Below are 16324 nucleotides of genomic sequence, written 5' to 3'. Positions count from 1 at the left end.
CCAGATGCAGCACATCTGTAGCACACTTACCGTGAAATCCAGTTTCTAGGCACTTTGTAGATTAAAATACAATCTCATTGATGAAAATACCATTCAGCTTTAAATAAAAATAACCTGATTAAAAGGTATCATCTGCTCAATCTGGGATATTAAACCCACAGTTTGACCTGAGGAGGTAAAATCGACAACTGGTGGGAGTTGTTTTTTTTGAAAATGTCTTGTCTGGGAATTATTTACCTGACACAGCATTTTGTTCAATTCAATTTCAATGAAAAATCATTCCAAAAGGTAAATGGTGGACATCATGAGTCCCACAACATCAGTGGCTTTGCTCTTGGAATGCTTGTGCATCTGATTAAATAAAAACAACCTGATTAAAGCTGCCTGGGCACACATACTGGCATCCGGGGTAGAGGTGTAGTAAACAACAAACTGCAGACATCAGCAGTATGCAGAACAGCACCATGGGCAGGTGAAAATTAATGCAAAGTGTAAAACAATACTTTTACATAGGATGAATGAGAAGAAGCAATGTAAACAACATGGGGCAATTTTAAGAAGGGTAGAGGAATAAAAAGACCCAGAGGTTTCACTTTTCTTTAAATCCTGCAAGGTGGCACAACAAGCAGAGAATGGTGAGAGCATAAACAGCATTAACGTGCAAAAAAAGGAGATAAATATATAAATGCAAATGCTATGCAGAAAGAGCAGAGGACTGAGTTAACATTACTCTACCAAGGAGCTGATGCAAGCACAATGAGATGCTCTCTTCTATGCCCTATAATTCTGTGATATAATTTACACTCCATCAACAGCCTGAATTCAGTACAATCAATCCAATATTACTTTTAAGCTGCTGGGTGAAATTGGTGTGTGTTTAAATATTATCAGTAGCTGTTGTCATTCTGCCACCAACATATACACCTAATGAATGGGATCACTGAAAGGGTTTTTATGGATTCAGTCTTGAATAGCCTCAGAGAGATCACAGGACATCTGTGGGAGACACAGCCACAGGAAATGGTTGTTTCGAGATAACAAGCACTGGAATGTACTTATTCCTGCTGTGGTAATGAACATGCCAGATACAATTCCTTGTGAGCAGAATCCAACAATATTTGGGCAAATCTGTCATCTGTGCAATGTCTTCCTGTTGGCAGGCCTGCACTATTGGCTACCATACTTTAAATTGTCTGTATGTGTATTCCATCTGCACTATCACAGCATGGGGGGGGGGGGCAATTATAAGGTAAGATAGCTTTATTAGTCACATGTACGTCAAAACACACAGTGAAATGCATCTTTTGTGTAAGAGTGTTCTGGGAACAGCCCACAAGTGTCGCTACGCTTCCGGCGCCACCATAGCATGCCCACAACTTCTAATCCATCCATCTTTTCGGAACGTGGGAGGAAACCGGAACACCCGGAGGAAACCCACGCAGACACTGGGAGAACGTACAAACTCCTTAGAGACAGCGGCCAGAATTGAACCTGGGTCGCTGGTGCCGTAATAACGTTATGCTAACTGCTACACTACCATGCCTGCCCACTATCATCCCCAGTGTAAGAATATTTGTCACCAAGGAGAAATAATTGAGGTCCACAAGCATATCTCTTTCAAACATTTCAATCTCATGTGTCACTGCACCTCAGGCTCAGATCTGGTGAAGAAATACATTCTAAAGGAGGAGAGGGAGCTGGAGAAGGCGGCAGTGTTCGGAAAACTCCAATGAGTTTCAATGGGCCAGATAGAGGCTTGGCAGCCAAAATGGAATATTGGGGGTATTAAAGCAGCAGGCCATTTGAGAACATAAGAAATAGAAGCACAGAAGGTCATTTGATCCCTTAAGCCATTCAGTTAAGTTTGTGGCTAACCTATTACTTCAGAGTCATTTTCCTACATTTACCCTACGCCCTTTATTCCCTTAATATCCAAAAATCTTTTGAGGGAAGAGATCGTCGTGATGATTAAGCAGTAATATTTTCAAATTAAAGAGAGAGGTCAGTAAAGACAGAGTGGCAAGTGACTGGAACTTGATGTGGAATAGGATACGAGCAGTGGAGTTTGTAATGAACTGAAGATTATGGATAGAGGAGGGCTGAAAGCTGGTGAGGCATACAAAGTAATTGAATCATAATGTTCAATTTCATATTCTCTGAACCAGGAGGGCAGACTGTTTCTGTAATGAATTATCTTTGAAAATTGTCACACATAGCACTGGGTAAAAAAAAATCCCAAGAGCTCAGATTTGAAGTACACTAATTGACAACTGGAATAACATTCCTGCAGCGATATCAAAACTGGAACACATATCCTATTTTGTTCTGCTTCAAACAACACTGTGAAATGAAGCAAACTGGGAATTCTAGTAAAAGGAAACCTAAATAATAGAGATGCATCCAAAATACAAGATCGATAAAAAAAGGCAGATTCAATCCTTTAAATAAGCCAAATTGGCTAAAGTCAGCCAGGAAAGCAATGGATTGGATTTCAGACAACTTATAAATTAATGTTAGTGTCGGATGTCAAGAGACTTACATTAATGAGGGATGACTTGGGTAAACTACACTGGGATAGACAAAAATTGAATATTTTTCAATCAGTGATGAAAGACAAAGAATCCTTGCATACTGCTGGCTAAGAAAGGAGAATTCAAGGTAAAGTGAAATCTGAATGGCTAAATAGGGATGCCCAGTCAAAAACAAATCCTGAAATATAAGAAAGACTACCATCAAAATAACTAGACAATTATCAGAAAATCAGATAGAGATGGTATTAGCAGTACCAAAAATATAATTAGAGAGAAGAACAATGAACAATTGCAAGAGAAAGCACAATTATGTCAGGCCCCACATTGGTCCTCTGTGGATTTCTCAAGAAAGATCATGAACAAAGATAAAGAGAGCTGAAGAGCTAAATAGAATATTTAGAACACTTTTCATTCTTGAAATTGAGGCCACGGTTCCAATATTAGGTGATGGGTGTGTGCTTCACGTTGGTTTATTTGAAGAAACTTCAAATATTTTTCAGGATTACTTCACACTTAGAGTGCTGGTGGATCAGACGCAATTTCCTCAGAACGCTCAAGGAAACTTGTGTAAGCCACTGGCTCACCTGTTCAAAAGTCAATTAAGTTCCAGTTTAGCTCTTGTGAATTGGAAAACCATGTACTTTGTCCCAGTGTGTAAGAAACAAAAGAAAAATTGGCCCCCCTGGACAATTTAGACCCATAACTTTAAGTTCAGTAGTAGGGAGATTGCTGGAAACCTTTAGATAAGAAGCAACATATAATCACTCAGGTCAAACTGTCAATAATTTGGGATGTTCAGAATGGATTTGGAAAAGATTGATCCTGCTTTCATTTTCTCCATAAAAGTTGCTTTGACAGTTATCCGTGTGGGGTTTCTTGCACTGTGATGTAAGAATTATTTAAGTGATGCATTATAAATTGGTGCAGATGTGGAGGTGGGATGGAGTCATGTCTGATTCCCCAATCTCAAGATAATTGATATGTAAAAGTCTGTTAATAGTAGAGATGCTGTTTTTTTATTAAAGCAAATGTAATTATACCAGAGAGCTTGAATGGATATAAGAAATAAATCTGATGCACAATCATCACTCTTAGGAAAACTATATCTTAAGGGGTTGTTGGACTATATTGGCAAATTTAAGGTACGAATTAGGAGGCGAGGAAGGCCATTCAGTTCCTTAAACCTGTTCCAGCATTCAATAAAGTAACGACCCCATTTTCCTGCCTATTCCCCACAACCCTCAACACTCCCCAATGACCAAGGTTTTGCAATATAATTTGTAGCGCAGGGTACAGAATTACTCTGCCACATTAAATAAATTGGGTCCGCTAGGATATAGCAAACGTTTTGTTAAACTATTTCTTAAATGATAAAATCACAGCCTGCAAATCTAGTTGCCCAACTGTGCAGCAGTTACCTTTCAGTGTGCCCTGTGATCACAGTTTCACATCCACCTGGCTGGTGGTGAATGTGCTCGGTCCCTGACAGGAACCCCCAGGGAAGGAACACACTGCGCCAGCCTTTCCTTTAATTGCAGTTATCGGGAGCGAGGAATTAACGCGCTCATTTTCACGCGTTGACTGTGCTTATTGACGTGAGCCCCCGCCCCACCAAACACGTTTTTAAATTAAAATAACAAAAAGCACATCGCTCACGATGTCTCCATCTTGGATTTAGCAGCAGTCACGTGGTGCGGGTCCGGAGCTCGGCGGGTCCTGCAGTCCACCGATTCCATTGTGTTCACTCAACTGCACCACCTGAAATGTTTGATTTATTTAATTTATTTCAATAATAACAAATCATTGTTTTTGATGTTCTTTAAAATAATAGGGATGTTGGTTAATCAGTGTTAAAGCTTTTACATTAACTGTGCTGGTGACATTTTTAAAACAAACAAAATTAAAATGTCACAGCTCTACCTGCTGCTTGTTGTGTCGGTGTGTTGTTGGGAAGGGCCAAGGGGGGTGGGTAGAGAGGGATGGAGGCTTCTGATATTTGATTTCTCCGTGGGGCGCGTACTGCCAGCCGCAAGGGGTGGCTTCAGCATTGACTTGGCTCCTGGCCCCCACCTCCTCCCCAATCCTGAGGGCTGTGCCCCTACCGCCCTGTCCCCCACTTTGTAATTCTTATTAAATCTGGATAGAGGCAACAGATATTTCAATTCTCATGACTGAAACAAACCACAGGAATTTGAGAGTATTTGGCTTCACATTTACAACCCACTCACATCTGGGTAAATGAATTTTAACAGAGATACGACAGGGTTGGGAGAAAGAGGCATAGAGAGGGATGGGGAGACGCAGTTAAGGCCCAATCTCTCCAGGTTGGGAAGTCTGGATCAAATACTAGGACAGGGCTCCTTTGACTGGAACCTAGGAACTGGTCTGAATAACCATCCACTCCCCATTGGACACTGCCAGGGCAGCAGCAGTTTGATCCAATTCCCCAGCACTGAGACAGGAGGAATCTGGTTCCACTCTGGGCCTGCAGCTCTACCCAGATCTACATTGAATCCAAGATTGAAACATTGCTCTGGGACAGGTCTCCAACACCAAATCCCAAATCACCTATTGAGGCCCTATCTGCCAAATATCATCTATATTAATGACTTAGATGATAATGTGGTAAACTGGATCAGCAAATTTGCAGATAACACCAAGATTGGAGGCATAGTGGACAGCGAGGAAGGCTATCAAAGCTTGCAGCATGATCCTGACCAGCAAAGTAAGTGAGCTGAAAAATGGCAGATGGAATTTAATGCAAACAAGTGTGAGGTGTTGCACTTTGGGATGACAAACTAGTGTACAAATTACACAGTGAATGGCAGGGCACTGAGGTGTGGGGTAGAACAAAGGGACCTGGGAATACAGGTCCATAGTTCCTTGAAAGTGGTCTCACAGGTAGGTAGAGTCGTAAAGAGAGCTTTTGGCACTTGGCCTTCATAAATCAGGGCATCGAGTACAGGAGTTGGGATGTTTTGTTGAAGTTGTACGAGACATTGGCAAGGCTGAATTTAGAGTATTGTGTGCAGTTCTGGTCACCTACCTACAGGAAAGATATCAATAAGCTTGAAAGAGTGGAGAAAATATTTACAAGGATGTTGCCAGGATTTGAGGACCTGGGTTATAGGGAAAGGTTGAATAGGTTAGGACTTTATTCCCTGGAGTGCTGGAGAATGAGGGGACATCTTATAGAGGTATACAAAATTATGAGGGGTATATATGGGGTGAATGCATGCAGGCTTTTTTCCCCGAAGGTCAGGTGAGACTAGAACTAGAGGACATAGGTTTAGGGTGAAAGATGAAATATTTAAGCGGAATCTGAGGGGAAACTTCTTCACTCAGAGGGTGGTGCAAGTGTGGAAGAAGCTGCCAGCAGAAGTGGTAGATGTGGGTTCAATTGTAACATTTAAAAGAAGTTTGGACAGGTACATGGATGGGAGGGGTTGGGAGTGATATGGTCCAGCTGCAGGTAGATGAGACTAGGCAGAAGATCAGGTGACATGGACAAGATGGGCCGAAGGGCCTGTTTCTGTGCTGTCTTGCTCTATGACTCTAAGTACCTCATGATCAAGACCATCCTGGAAATTAGGAGATGAAAATTTCCACCTCAATGAAAATCCTTGAATTATTTAACAGGCAACTGGATGGTCAATGCAGGTCAAATGACCTTTCTCATCTGTAATCACCGTGTAATCTCGCTCCTTCCACAGACAAATATCTTGCAAATATCCACAATCCAACTCATATGCGTGACTTGACTACTTGGATGAGAAAGCAGAATGTGGCTGATGATGATGGACTAATCCAACAAAAGTCCATGAGCTGAAGTGTCCCTCAGGATGCCTGATGAACAGTGAAACCATCCACTTTTGCTTGATTTTTTTTCCCTATCTGAGTGGCCCTAGGAAAATCTAAACTCGTTCAGAACCTGTACCCATAAAAAAACAGATTTGCGTGAGAGCTATTGACTCAGTGCACTATCTTCGGCCTTCCAGTCAGCAGGGAAATGGGCTTGGGGTCTAACTATATGCTCCTGCAGGTAACTCATCAAATGTTGGTTACAGGCACAAGTCAAGGAGGTGACTGCAGGGAACACCAGGAAGACCCAGTGAAGCTAAGGCTTGCCCTCTGCCTCCAATCCTCCTTGTGAAAGACAGTTTCCACAGGTGCAGAGGAAAAGACAATCAATTTTATCATTTCATGACGATTTGGAACAAAAAATAAAAATTGTAATGGTGCTATCATGCCATCTGCTGGTTACTGAGAGAAATGGTCACATCAGCAGCACAGTGTTTTGTAATCACAATAAAGCATTATTATTGAATAGATTACTACCAGAAAAAGTAAAGTTCTTGGCTTCAGAGACTGGTGGGACTGTGTGGAGCTGAGGCAATCATACGAAGACAACGGATGGAGTGCAGGACAAGGTGGCACTATATTGTGGTATGCAGGAGAGTGGAGTTGAGTGAGAGCAGGCAGAGGTCAAAGTCGAGTTTATTGTCATATGCACAAGTACTTGTATGCACAGGCACAATGAAAACTTACTTGCAGCAGCATCACAGGCACAGAGCATTATATAAGCAGCATTCACAAGAAAAACATAAATTATACACAATTTTTGCAAGAAAGAATACAATTAGAACAAAAAAGTCAATTTAGTGCAAAGTGGTCTAAGTGGTCATAGTGTTGCTAAATTGTAGTAATTAGGGTTTGCCGTTTGGTTCAAGAAACTGAATGGAATGCAGAATTGTGGAGCTGGTATATGGAGCCAAGGGGAAATATATTGAGTTGCAGCATATAACTATGAGTTTTGCTTCAACACAAGAGAATATCCATAATGACCCGTTAAGTGCTATTTCCTGCCATCCATCCTCTCCCCTTTGGTCTTGCTCCTCTTTGCCAGATCAATGCCCAGGCCTGGCACCCTTCTTCCTTAGGCACCCAGATACATAGGCTATTCTGTGAGGCATGTTTGTGAATAAGTCACCATACCTCTGCAATATGAAAAACCTTTATATTGGAGAGACTGTGCAATGATCTGGACAACCTTTCAACATTCCCATTATTCACTTTGAGACTACTGCTGAAAAATATGGGCACAGTACATCTTTGCTAACCAACTGGTTACTTGCTCAGGTATCAAGGGCTATGGTAACAACAGGGTTTTCTCCTTCCAGTGCCAGTTCAAATACTTACTTGTCTTTCTAGCAAAAAGGAAGCTGGTATAGTGGACTTGCTTAAAATGTTGCCAGAAAACCAAGCAATGAAGTGTTTTATCTGACGCTTTAGTCATATACCTGTTTCATATTTATTAAATGAAAATTTTTGGTTTGCAATTCTTTTCCCAAAAGTACAAATTATTCTTAAGATTTGCATTTTATAAAATACAGGGCATTCATCTGTTGTCATTTACTGTGCCTGGCATATCAATACATTAGCTAATAATAATTACATTATATTAACAATCCATCATCAATAGGTTTAAGGCTCAGACCCTCAGTGTCCAGAGCAGGAGGGCCCCAAACTGTGGCCTTTTCCCCATATGCAACCATAAATTACTGTTTAATATAGACAAGTGGTTAAAAAAAAACAAAGGGGAGTTGATGGGCATGTAAGAGGGAATAAGTTACAGAGGTGAGGGGAATGGGACTGAGGGGATTGCTCCCCAGGAGCTGATATGGACCTGACGGACTGAATTGCCTCTTTCTATGCTTCAATCAGTGAATAAGCCTTTGTGGCTTTAGAATGTTCCTTAACTAGTAGTCCTGGACCTTGGAATGTACCAGTCTGTGGTATTTGGTTGTGGACTGCTCCTTGCACTGGAAAACCAGTAGATTTTGCACAGACCAGAGGGTACCTTTGACCAAGTTGATAATCCTCCAGCAGCAGTCAATGTTTGTTTCAGTATGTGTCCCTGGGAATAAGGCAGAGTCCTGTGTGACGCAGTTGCTCAGGATGAACCTCAGCAAAGGCTATTTTACCCCTTTCACTACTGTCTTGGCAAATGCAAACTTCGAGAAGGAGTAGAATGTTGGTCCAACTGGTGGTCAAGGTTGTTTTCTGCACAGATCTCTCCATGAGAGACTGGTGGTACAGCACTGTCCAACTGAATGGAACATTCTGCAACAACATGGGCCACACCCATCCTTTTCCACAACAGGGAAAAAGAGCACACAGTGATAAATTGTTTGCATTCTGTTTGCAGGCTATACAGTTTGATGCAGCTACACCCAAATGTTGCCACTGGGGCAGGGAACACAATGGTCGTATATTTTTACCTCCTTTTTCTGGAGATTTGTACATTATGCTACAGCCACAATCCAATGATATCCAGATGAAATGGAGGTGACGAGGACCATACCTGCATCATGTACAACAGCACTGTGCATCTGATTTCATAATCAATAGGGAGAACTGCTCCTATTTTCTTTTTCACCTTGGCTTTATGATTCATCCAGCTCTTGGTGAATATCCTGCCTCCCCCAAACCTTTGCGTAATTGTGTCTGATGGAAAAGGGGCAAAAGCCTCGCTTCACTTTCGCTGCGATTGTCTTTGGTCACAGAGGCCAATTCAAACTGGCACAGATGTTCATCACTGCAGATTGAAAGAGAATCCAATCAGTAGATGGCAACATCATCTCTGTACAGGGAGACTCTCTTGTGAATGCTGCTCATATGCTGCTTACATAATGCTATGTGCCTGTGATGCTGCTGCAAGTGAGTTTTCATTACACCTGTGCATGCATGACAATAAACTCAACTTTTGAAACTTTCGATCTGAGGGCCTCCATTATCTGAAATAGTCACCCCTCTTATGCCCTTCTTTCTTGATGGATTTGGCAAAAGCCTCCATACAACATAGAAACAGGGCAGAGGAAAGAGGGCAGCCCCAGAATTGATTGGGCACTTTCATTTCCTACTTGCCAATTGGAACAAGACAAATATTGTCTGTGTAGTGCAGTGTATACAGTTGTGGATTCTCTCTCCAAACCCCAATGGGTGCAATATTCTGTTATCAGCCTCCTCCTGGTCTAAGCTGACAAGGCAAGTGTCCTCCTCCCTATACTACACAAAGCCAAGTGTATTCAAAAATGTTACTGTGCCAGCTCCAGTGAAGATCTGATCTGGGTGAATCACCAGCCCCAGGGCAGACTTGACTTGATTGGCAAGAGCCTTGGACTGTACAGTCAGTCAACATTTAAACAATTTTTGATCTCTTCTCTCCTGCTTGAAGATGAGGGTGATGTTGCCCTTCCTCTTGGATTGTTACATTCTGCCAGCTGGAAGAGTAGTGCTGTACATCACCAGTAGGTCTGTGCACATCCAGTCCACAGAGATGCATATAACTTAGCAGGCTGGCTATTGCATCCAGCAGTTTTATTCATCTCATCGGGCCAGCTAGATCTAGTCAGCTTGTTCAAAATCTACAGCTGGTCCAGGCTCCCCTACTTGCTGCCATCTAAAATCTCAAAGACAGGAAATTCTGGGAGGCATGCTGTCTGTGGCCTTGGTAAAACCTGCAAAATCTATAATATGTCCAGCAGTGAGGTTGTTACCAAACCATCCTCTGTTGATCACAGAGCTCTGTCTATGTGTCTCTTAGAAGATGCGCAAACGTCTTTCTTCTTGTTCCATGGAGCAGACGCTGGATTGGGAGATGTTCCCTAGGCCAAGACTGAGAGCAAAACTTGTTGATTCTTTACACCTTGGAGTTATCTTTCAGTTAAGAACATTTGACTGCAAAAAAGCATACAAGGTCCGTTCTGTAGCGCACAATGCCCTGAGACTCTGCATGACACACTTTGCTGCCAGGGAGCCGAGCACAAAAGTAACACATGGTCCACTGCTTTAGCAGTACTTACAGGAACTTTGCAATTTCCAGCCCAAGCAACTCACAAAGCGCAGGAGGAACTTAGCGGGTCAGGCAGCATCAAAGGAGGGAAATGGACATTTGACGTTTTGGGTCAAGACCCTTCATCTGGACTGAATGAAAGAGGGGAGATAGTCAGCAATAACATGGTGGAGGGAAGGGGTGGAGCAAGAGCTGGCAGGTGATAGGTGGATCCAGGTGAGGGGGAGGGGGGTAGAGTGGGAATGATGTCAGGAACTGGGAGGTGATGTGTGGAAGTGACAAAAGGGCTGAAGATGATAGAATCTGATAAGAGACGGAGGTAGAGCATGGAACAAAGTGAAGGAGGTGGGGAGGGGAAGCAGTGGGAGGAGTGTGTGGGTGATGGGCAGATGGAGGGGGTGGGACAGGGGAAAGAGGGGAGAGTTGGATCATGAGGAGAGAGAAAAGGAAAAAAAGGCCAGTGAGGGAGTAGTTACGGGAAGTTGAAGAATTCAATGTTCATGCCGCCAGGTTGGAGACTTTCCAGCCCAAGATGTTTTTAAAACGGAATTCAAAAGCACTCCCTCCCCATCTCCAACATCTAATGTCAGGAAACTCCTTGAATTTTAGTGACAGAATTTTATTCTATTTAACGTTGTTTCCTCATCTCCTGGTTTAGAATATGAGAAGTCCGATTATAAATACCACTTGAGATCTGGTATGGACCTGATGAACTGAATTGCCTCTTTCTATGCTTCAATCAGTGAATATGCCTTTGTGGCTTTAGAATGTTCCTTAACTAGTAGTTCTGGACCTTGGAATGTCCCACTCTGTGGTATTTGGTTGTGGACTGCTCCTTGCACTGGAAAACCAGTAGATTTTGCACAGACCAGAGGGCACCTTTGACCAAGTTGATAATCCTCCAGCAGCAGTCAATGTTTGTTTCAGTATGCGTCCCTGGGAATAGGGCAGAGTCCTGTGTGACACAGTTGCTCAGGATGAACCTCAGCAAAGGCCATTTTACCCCTTTCACTTTTGGTTTTGGCTTTCCTCACTAGAAAAGCTAAATATAATAACACTGAAAGATTATTTTCAATGATAATCTGTAATCTTATCTGCCCTTTGGCAGGAACCTATGGCTTGTTTTTTTTTGCGTTGGTTTTGAGAGAGTTTATGAATTTTCTCTTCTGCAAACCTTTTGAACTACAGTCTTTACTGGCTGGAATGTATTACACATCAGAAGGTTCTATAATTTTGCTCACATTCTACGATGGTTAAAATACACAGTTCTTTTAGGCCATGTTATAGTTAAGCAGATTGCAAAACAGAATACACCAAGTTACAGGACGTTCTAACTCTGTCTACAAGTTTGCAGATGATACCACCGTAGGGTGCCATATCTCAAATAACAATGAGTCGGAGTACAGGAAGGAGATAAAGAGTTTAGTGACATGGTGTTATAACAACAACCTTTCCCTCAATGTCAGCAAAACAAAAGAGCTGGTCATTGACTTCAGGAAAGGGGGTGGTGTACATGCACCCATCTATATCAATGGTGCTGAGGTCAAGAGGGTTGAGAGCTTCAAGTTCCAAGGAGTGAACATCAACAATAGCCTGTCCTGGTCCAACCACGTAGATGCCACAGCCAAGAAAACTCACCAGCGCCTCTACTTACTCAGGAGGCTAAAGAAATTAGGCATGTCCCCTTTGACACTCACCAACTTTTATCGATGCACCGTAGAAAGCATCCCATCTGGATGCATCATGGCTTGGTATAGCAACTGCTCTGACCAGGACCACAAGAAACTGCAGAGAGTTGTGGGCACAGCCCAGTATATCATGGAAACCAGCCCCCCTCCATGGACTCTGTCTACACCTCTCGTTGCCTTGGTGAAGCAGCCACCATAATCAAAGACCCCACCCACCCAGATCATTCTCTCTTCTCCCCTCTCCCATCAGGCAGAAGATACAGGAGCCTGGTGGTATGTGCCCTCAGGCTCAAGGACAGCTTCTATCCCACTGTGATAAGACTATTGAATGGTTCCCTTATACGATGAGATGGACTCTGACCTCACAATCTACCTTGTTATGACCTTGCACCTTATTGTCTACCTGCAATGCACTTCCCTGTAGCTGTGACACTTTACTCTGTATTGTTATTACCCTGTACTACCTCAATGCACTGTGTAGTGAATTGATCTGTACTAACAGTATGCAAGACAAGTTTTTCCACTGTACCTCTGTACAAGTGATAATAATAAACCAATACAGGAAGATCTGAATATACCTGAAAGTTGAACAAACAGAAGAAATGCAGCATGGGGAATTGAGAAAAATTTCACAAGGGGATGCGAAATTTGGGAAGGTGGAATTACTTAAAGATGTAACAAAAATAAAAAGTGTAGATGTGTAGATTGAGAATCACATTGCACAAAACAGGCCATTCAGCCCAACGAGTCCACACTCACCACCAAGCAGCCATTTACATTAATCCCATTTAATTCTCCCCACATTCCTTTCAGCTCCTCCTAGATTCTACCACACACCTACAGACTCGAACATTGTACAGTGGCCAATTAACCTACCAACTCACATGTCTTTGAGATGTGAGGGGAAACTAGATCACCCAGAGGAAAATAATAGTCACAGGGAGAACATGCAAGTTCCACACAACACTGGAGGTCACCATGTCACTCTTAAATAAGTAAATCCTTAAATGGTACAGCCAATTTTTGCTTAATTTAATTCCTGTGATACTTCTGAGATATTATATTAAAAGGTATTATATTAGTGCAAGTTGTGTCCTGACAGTTTGCATAGCATAGTGGTTAGCGCGACGCTATTACAGCACCAGCAATCAGGGTGCGATTCCCGTCGCTGTCTGTAAGGAGATTGTACGTTCTCCTGTGTCTGCGTGGGTTTCCTCCGGGTGCTCCGGTTTCCTCCCACATTCCAAACACGTACGGGTAGGTTAATTTGGGTTTGAAATGGGCGGCGCGGACTCGTTGAGCTGGAAGGGCCTGTTACCACGCTGTAAATAAAACTTAAATCTCAGCCTGGTATCGCAACTGCTCTGCTCCAGATTGACAAAACCTGCAGAGAGGGATAAACACAGCCCAGTCCATCACAGGCTTGTCACTTCCTTCCATCCAGTCCATCTGCACCTTACGCTGCCTCAGGAAGGCTAATACTATTGTCAAGGGTGCCTGCCACCCTGGCCATTCCCTTTTCTCTCTTCTACCTTCTGGGAGAAGATACAGGAGCTTGAAAGCCCGGACATCCAGACTTAAGAACAGCTTTCTCTCCATTGCTATCAGACTTCTGAACCAATTGCTCTTTCACATCCCTTTCCCAGTTGTGCTACCACATTTTCATACATTTAATTCTACCTCTCAGAGTTATTCCGTTATTGTCACATTAGCATTTCTTTTTGCACTACTTCAGACTGCACTACAATCTTTGCACCATTCTGCTGTTTTGCATTAGTTGGTGCACTTATTGTTGTATTTATTATTACCATGTATACGGTTTACTCTGTGAGCTTCACGCGAGTAAGGGATTTCATTGCACCCTGGTGTATATGACAATAAACTAATCTGAATTAATTGGCCAATGTCACTTTGTTAATCATTGCCACAATTGTAATCATAATACAGTAGTGGCGGCTGAGTATAAAAAGCAGATTGTAGCCATTGACATATTACAGAAGAGCACAACCAGAACAACAGGGGATGGAGGGACTGGAATACGGAGCAAATATACAAGCAGGGAAGCAAAAGAAATGGTCAGCAGGACAGCTAGCTTTAGGATTCTGAATGGTCATGATAAGCTTTTTCAGCCCTCCTCCCCCTGCCATCCCGAACCCAAGAATATTTGAACAAGAAGTTTTGATATACACCTGAGGATAGTTAAATGCAAAACTAGCTGCAGAAGCATTACTTCAGCATGAGCATTGTGACCATATTGAACAGACTCACTACAAAAACAGATGGAAGCATGAAGGTACAATAATATTCAAAAGGATGTCACTGACTTATTTGGTCTTATTTACCAGATCATTGTCAAACATGACAGTAACATACCTTTGCCCCAAGTATCAGGTTTGAGGGGATCAACTATCTAAGTCTCTGTGCTAGACCAAATCGATTTAGTCTTTGATGGTTTCTTTCTTCCTTTTATATTTGCCCACTGTAATCTACTCTCAGACTGTAAATTTCAATACATGTGCTGATATTGGAGTACAAATTAGAGGTCCAATATTGCACCTTCATTTGGAGAAGCAATTGATCAGTTTTCTGTAATTTATGTAAATTTCTGGTACATCATTCCTTAAGGTGCCTTTCCTCCATAATTTGAACACAACAGCCAAGAAGACATCCTCTGCAGAATTCCTTCAGAACCTTTCTTACAGACAAGAGGATGTCTACTCTTCATTACCTTTGGTATATTGCCAAATATTTATCCCAGCAAAGACAGAGAGAGCTGGGATTAAGAACAATTAAACAGCCACAATGTTAATTCACGGTGAGATTTTATCTCAGAAAAACATCCATTGTGCTAAACAGGATAAACGTTCTGAAGTTAGAAAGTGATGTGTAACATTCACCATATAAAAGAGTTTAATCTAAAACCCAATTTCTAAAAGCATGATGTCCTTTGCATACCGAATCATGCAATTTTGAAGACATGTTCTGGGTCATTCATGTTTATGATATCTGTCCACATGGAAGCCACCGGCCATTAATTTCTGCATTTGAGGCTGCCACTCAAAGAAAGCCAAGCCTTAAATGGAGGGTTCAGGACCACTTTGTCCTGAATTAAAGGTTTTCCCTTCTGCTCTTTCCCTTCACCACCACCCTGCTCTGCTCCTGACCCAGAACCCTCCCTATTAGCTCAAACACCCGCTCTGGGTTCCAGCTTGATTGTGTGTCCAACTCCACCTTTGCCTAATTATATATTCACCCTCAATTCCCCATTTCCTGATTATCTGACCCCTATTGATTTATTATTGCCACATGTACCGGGAAAGTGAAAATGTTTTTTTTCCACCATCCAGGCAGATCATGCCATACATAAGTACATCAAGGTAGTAAAAAGAAAACAGAATGCTGAATAAAGTGTTACAGTTACAGAGACAGTGCAGTGCAGGTAAGTAAGTGCAAGAGTCACCTCAAGGTAGATTGGGAGATCAAGAATTGATCATCAAAATACGAGAGGCTCCTTCAAGAGTCTGATAACAGTGAGAACGAAGCAGTCCTTGAGTCTAGTGGTATGCGCTTGCAAGCTTTTGTATCTTCTAACACGAGAGGGGAGAAGGGAAAATGACCAAGGTGGGAAGGGTCCTTGATTATGTTGGCTGTTTCCCCAAGGCAGTGGAAAGTGTAGACAGAGTCAATGGAAGGGATGAGAGTTTGTGTGATGAACCTGACTGCATTCACAACTCTCTGCAATTTCTTGAGGTCTTGGGCAAAGGAGTTGCCATACCAAGCTGTGATGCATCTGGATAGGATGCTTTCTATGGTTCATCTGTAAAAATTGGTAAGAGTCAACAGGGACATGCCAAATTTCTTTAGCCTTCTGAGGAAGTAGAGGCATTGGTGTACTTTCTTGGCGATAGCAGGACAAATTGTTGGTGATACTTACACCTAGGAACTTGAAGCTCTCAATGTTCTCCAACTCAGCATTACTGATACAAACATGGTCATGTACTCCATCCCATTTCCCGAAGTCAATATCCAGCTCCTTGGTTTCCTAATATTGAGGAAGAGGCTCCCACTGTCCCTTCCAACACTTCTACTTACCTGAATTCCCTCACCTACTACTGACTCCAAGTCTGACCTTTCTCATCTCCCCTGTAATCCACAACCTTCACGATTTCCTCCACAATGGTGAAGCTTTGGCTGGTGAGGAGCCCCCACACGCACCAGTTTGAACACCTTTTTAGGTGCTAAGGAATTTT

At 42.5% G+C, this 16324-nt stretch overlaps 1 protein-coding gene across 1 annotated transcript in view; it reads right to left on the bottom strand.

Annotated features, from left to right (window-relative positions):
• Positions 1 to 4170, bottom strand: part of LOC127568611 (KN motif and ankyrin repeat domain-containing protein 4-like) — a 115317-nt gene extending 111147 nt beyond the window's left edge. The window contains exon 1 of the mRNA XM_052012570.1: positions 3950 to 4170. The gene's annotated coding sequence lies outside the window, so the exon portion shown is untranslated. The remainder of the gene's footprint in view (positions 1 to 3949) is intronic.
• Positions 4171 to 16324: the final 12154 nt, after the last annotated feature.

Source organism: Pristis pectinata, chromosome 3, assembly GCF_009764475.1.
Source record: "Pristis pectinata isolate sPriPec2 chromosome 3, sPriPec2.1.pri, whole genome shotgun sequence".
Taxonomy (NCBI): domain Eukaryota; kingdom Metazoa; phylum Chordata; class Chondrichthyes; order Rhinopristiformes; family Pristidae; genus Pristis; species Pristis pectinata.
Note: the sequence above shows the minus strand (reverse complement) of the source record. Positions and strands in the feature narration are given on the sequence as shown.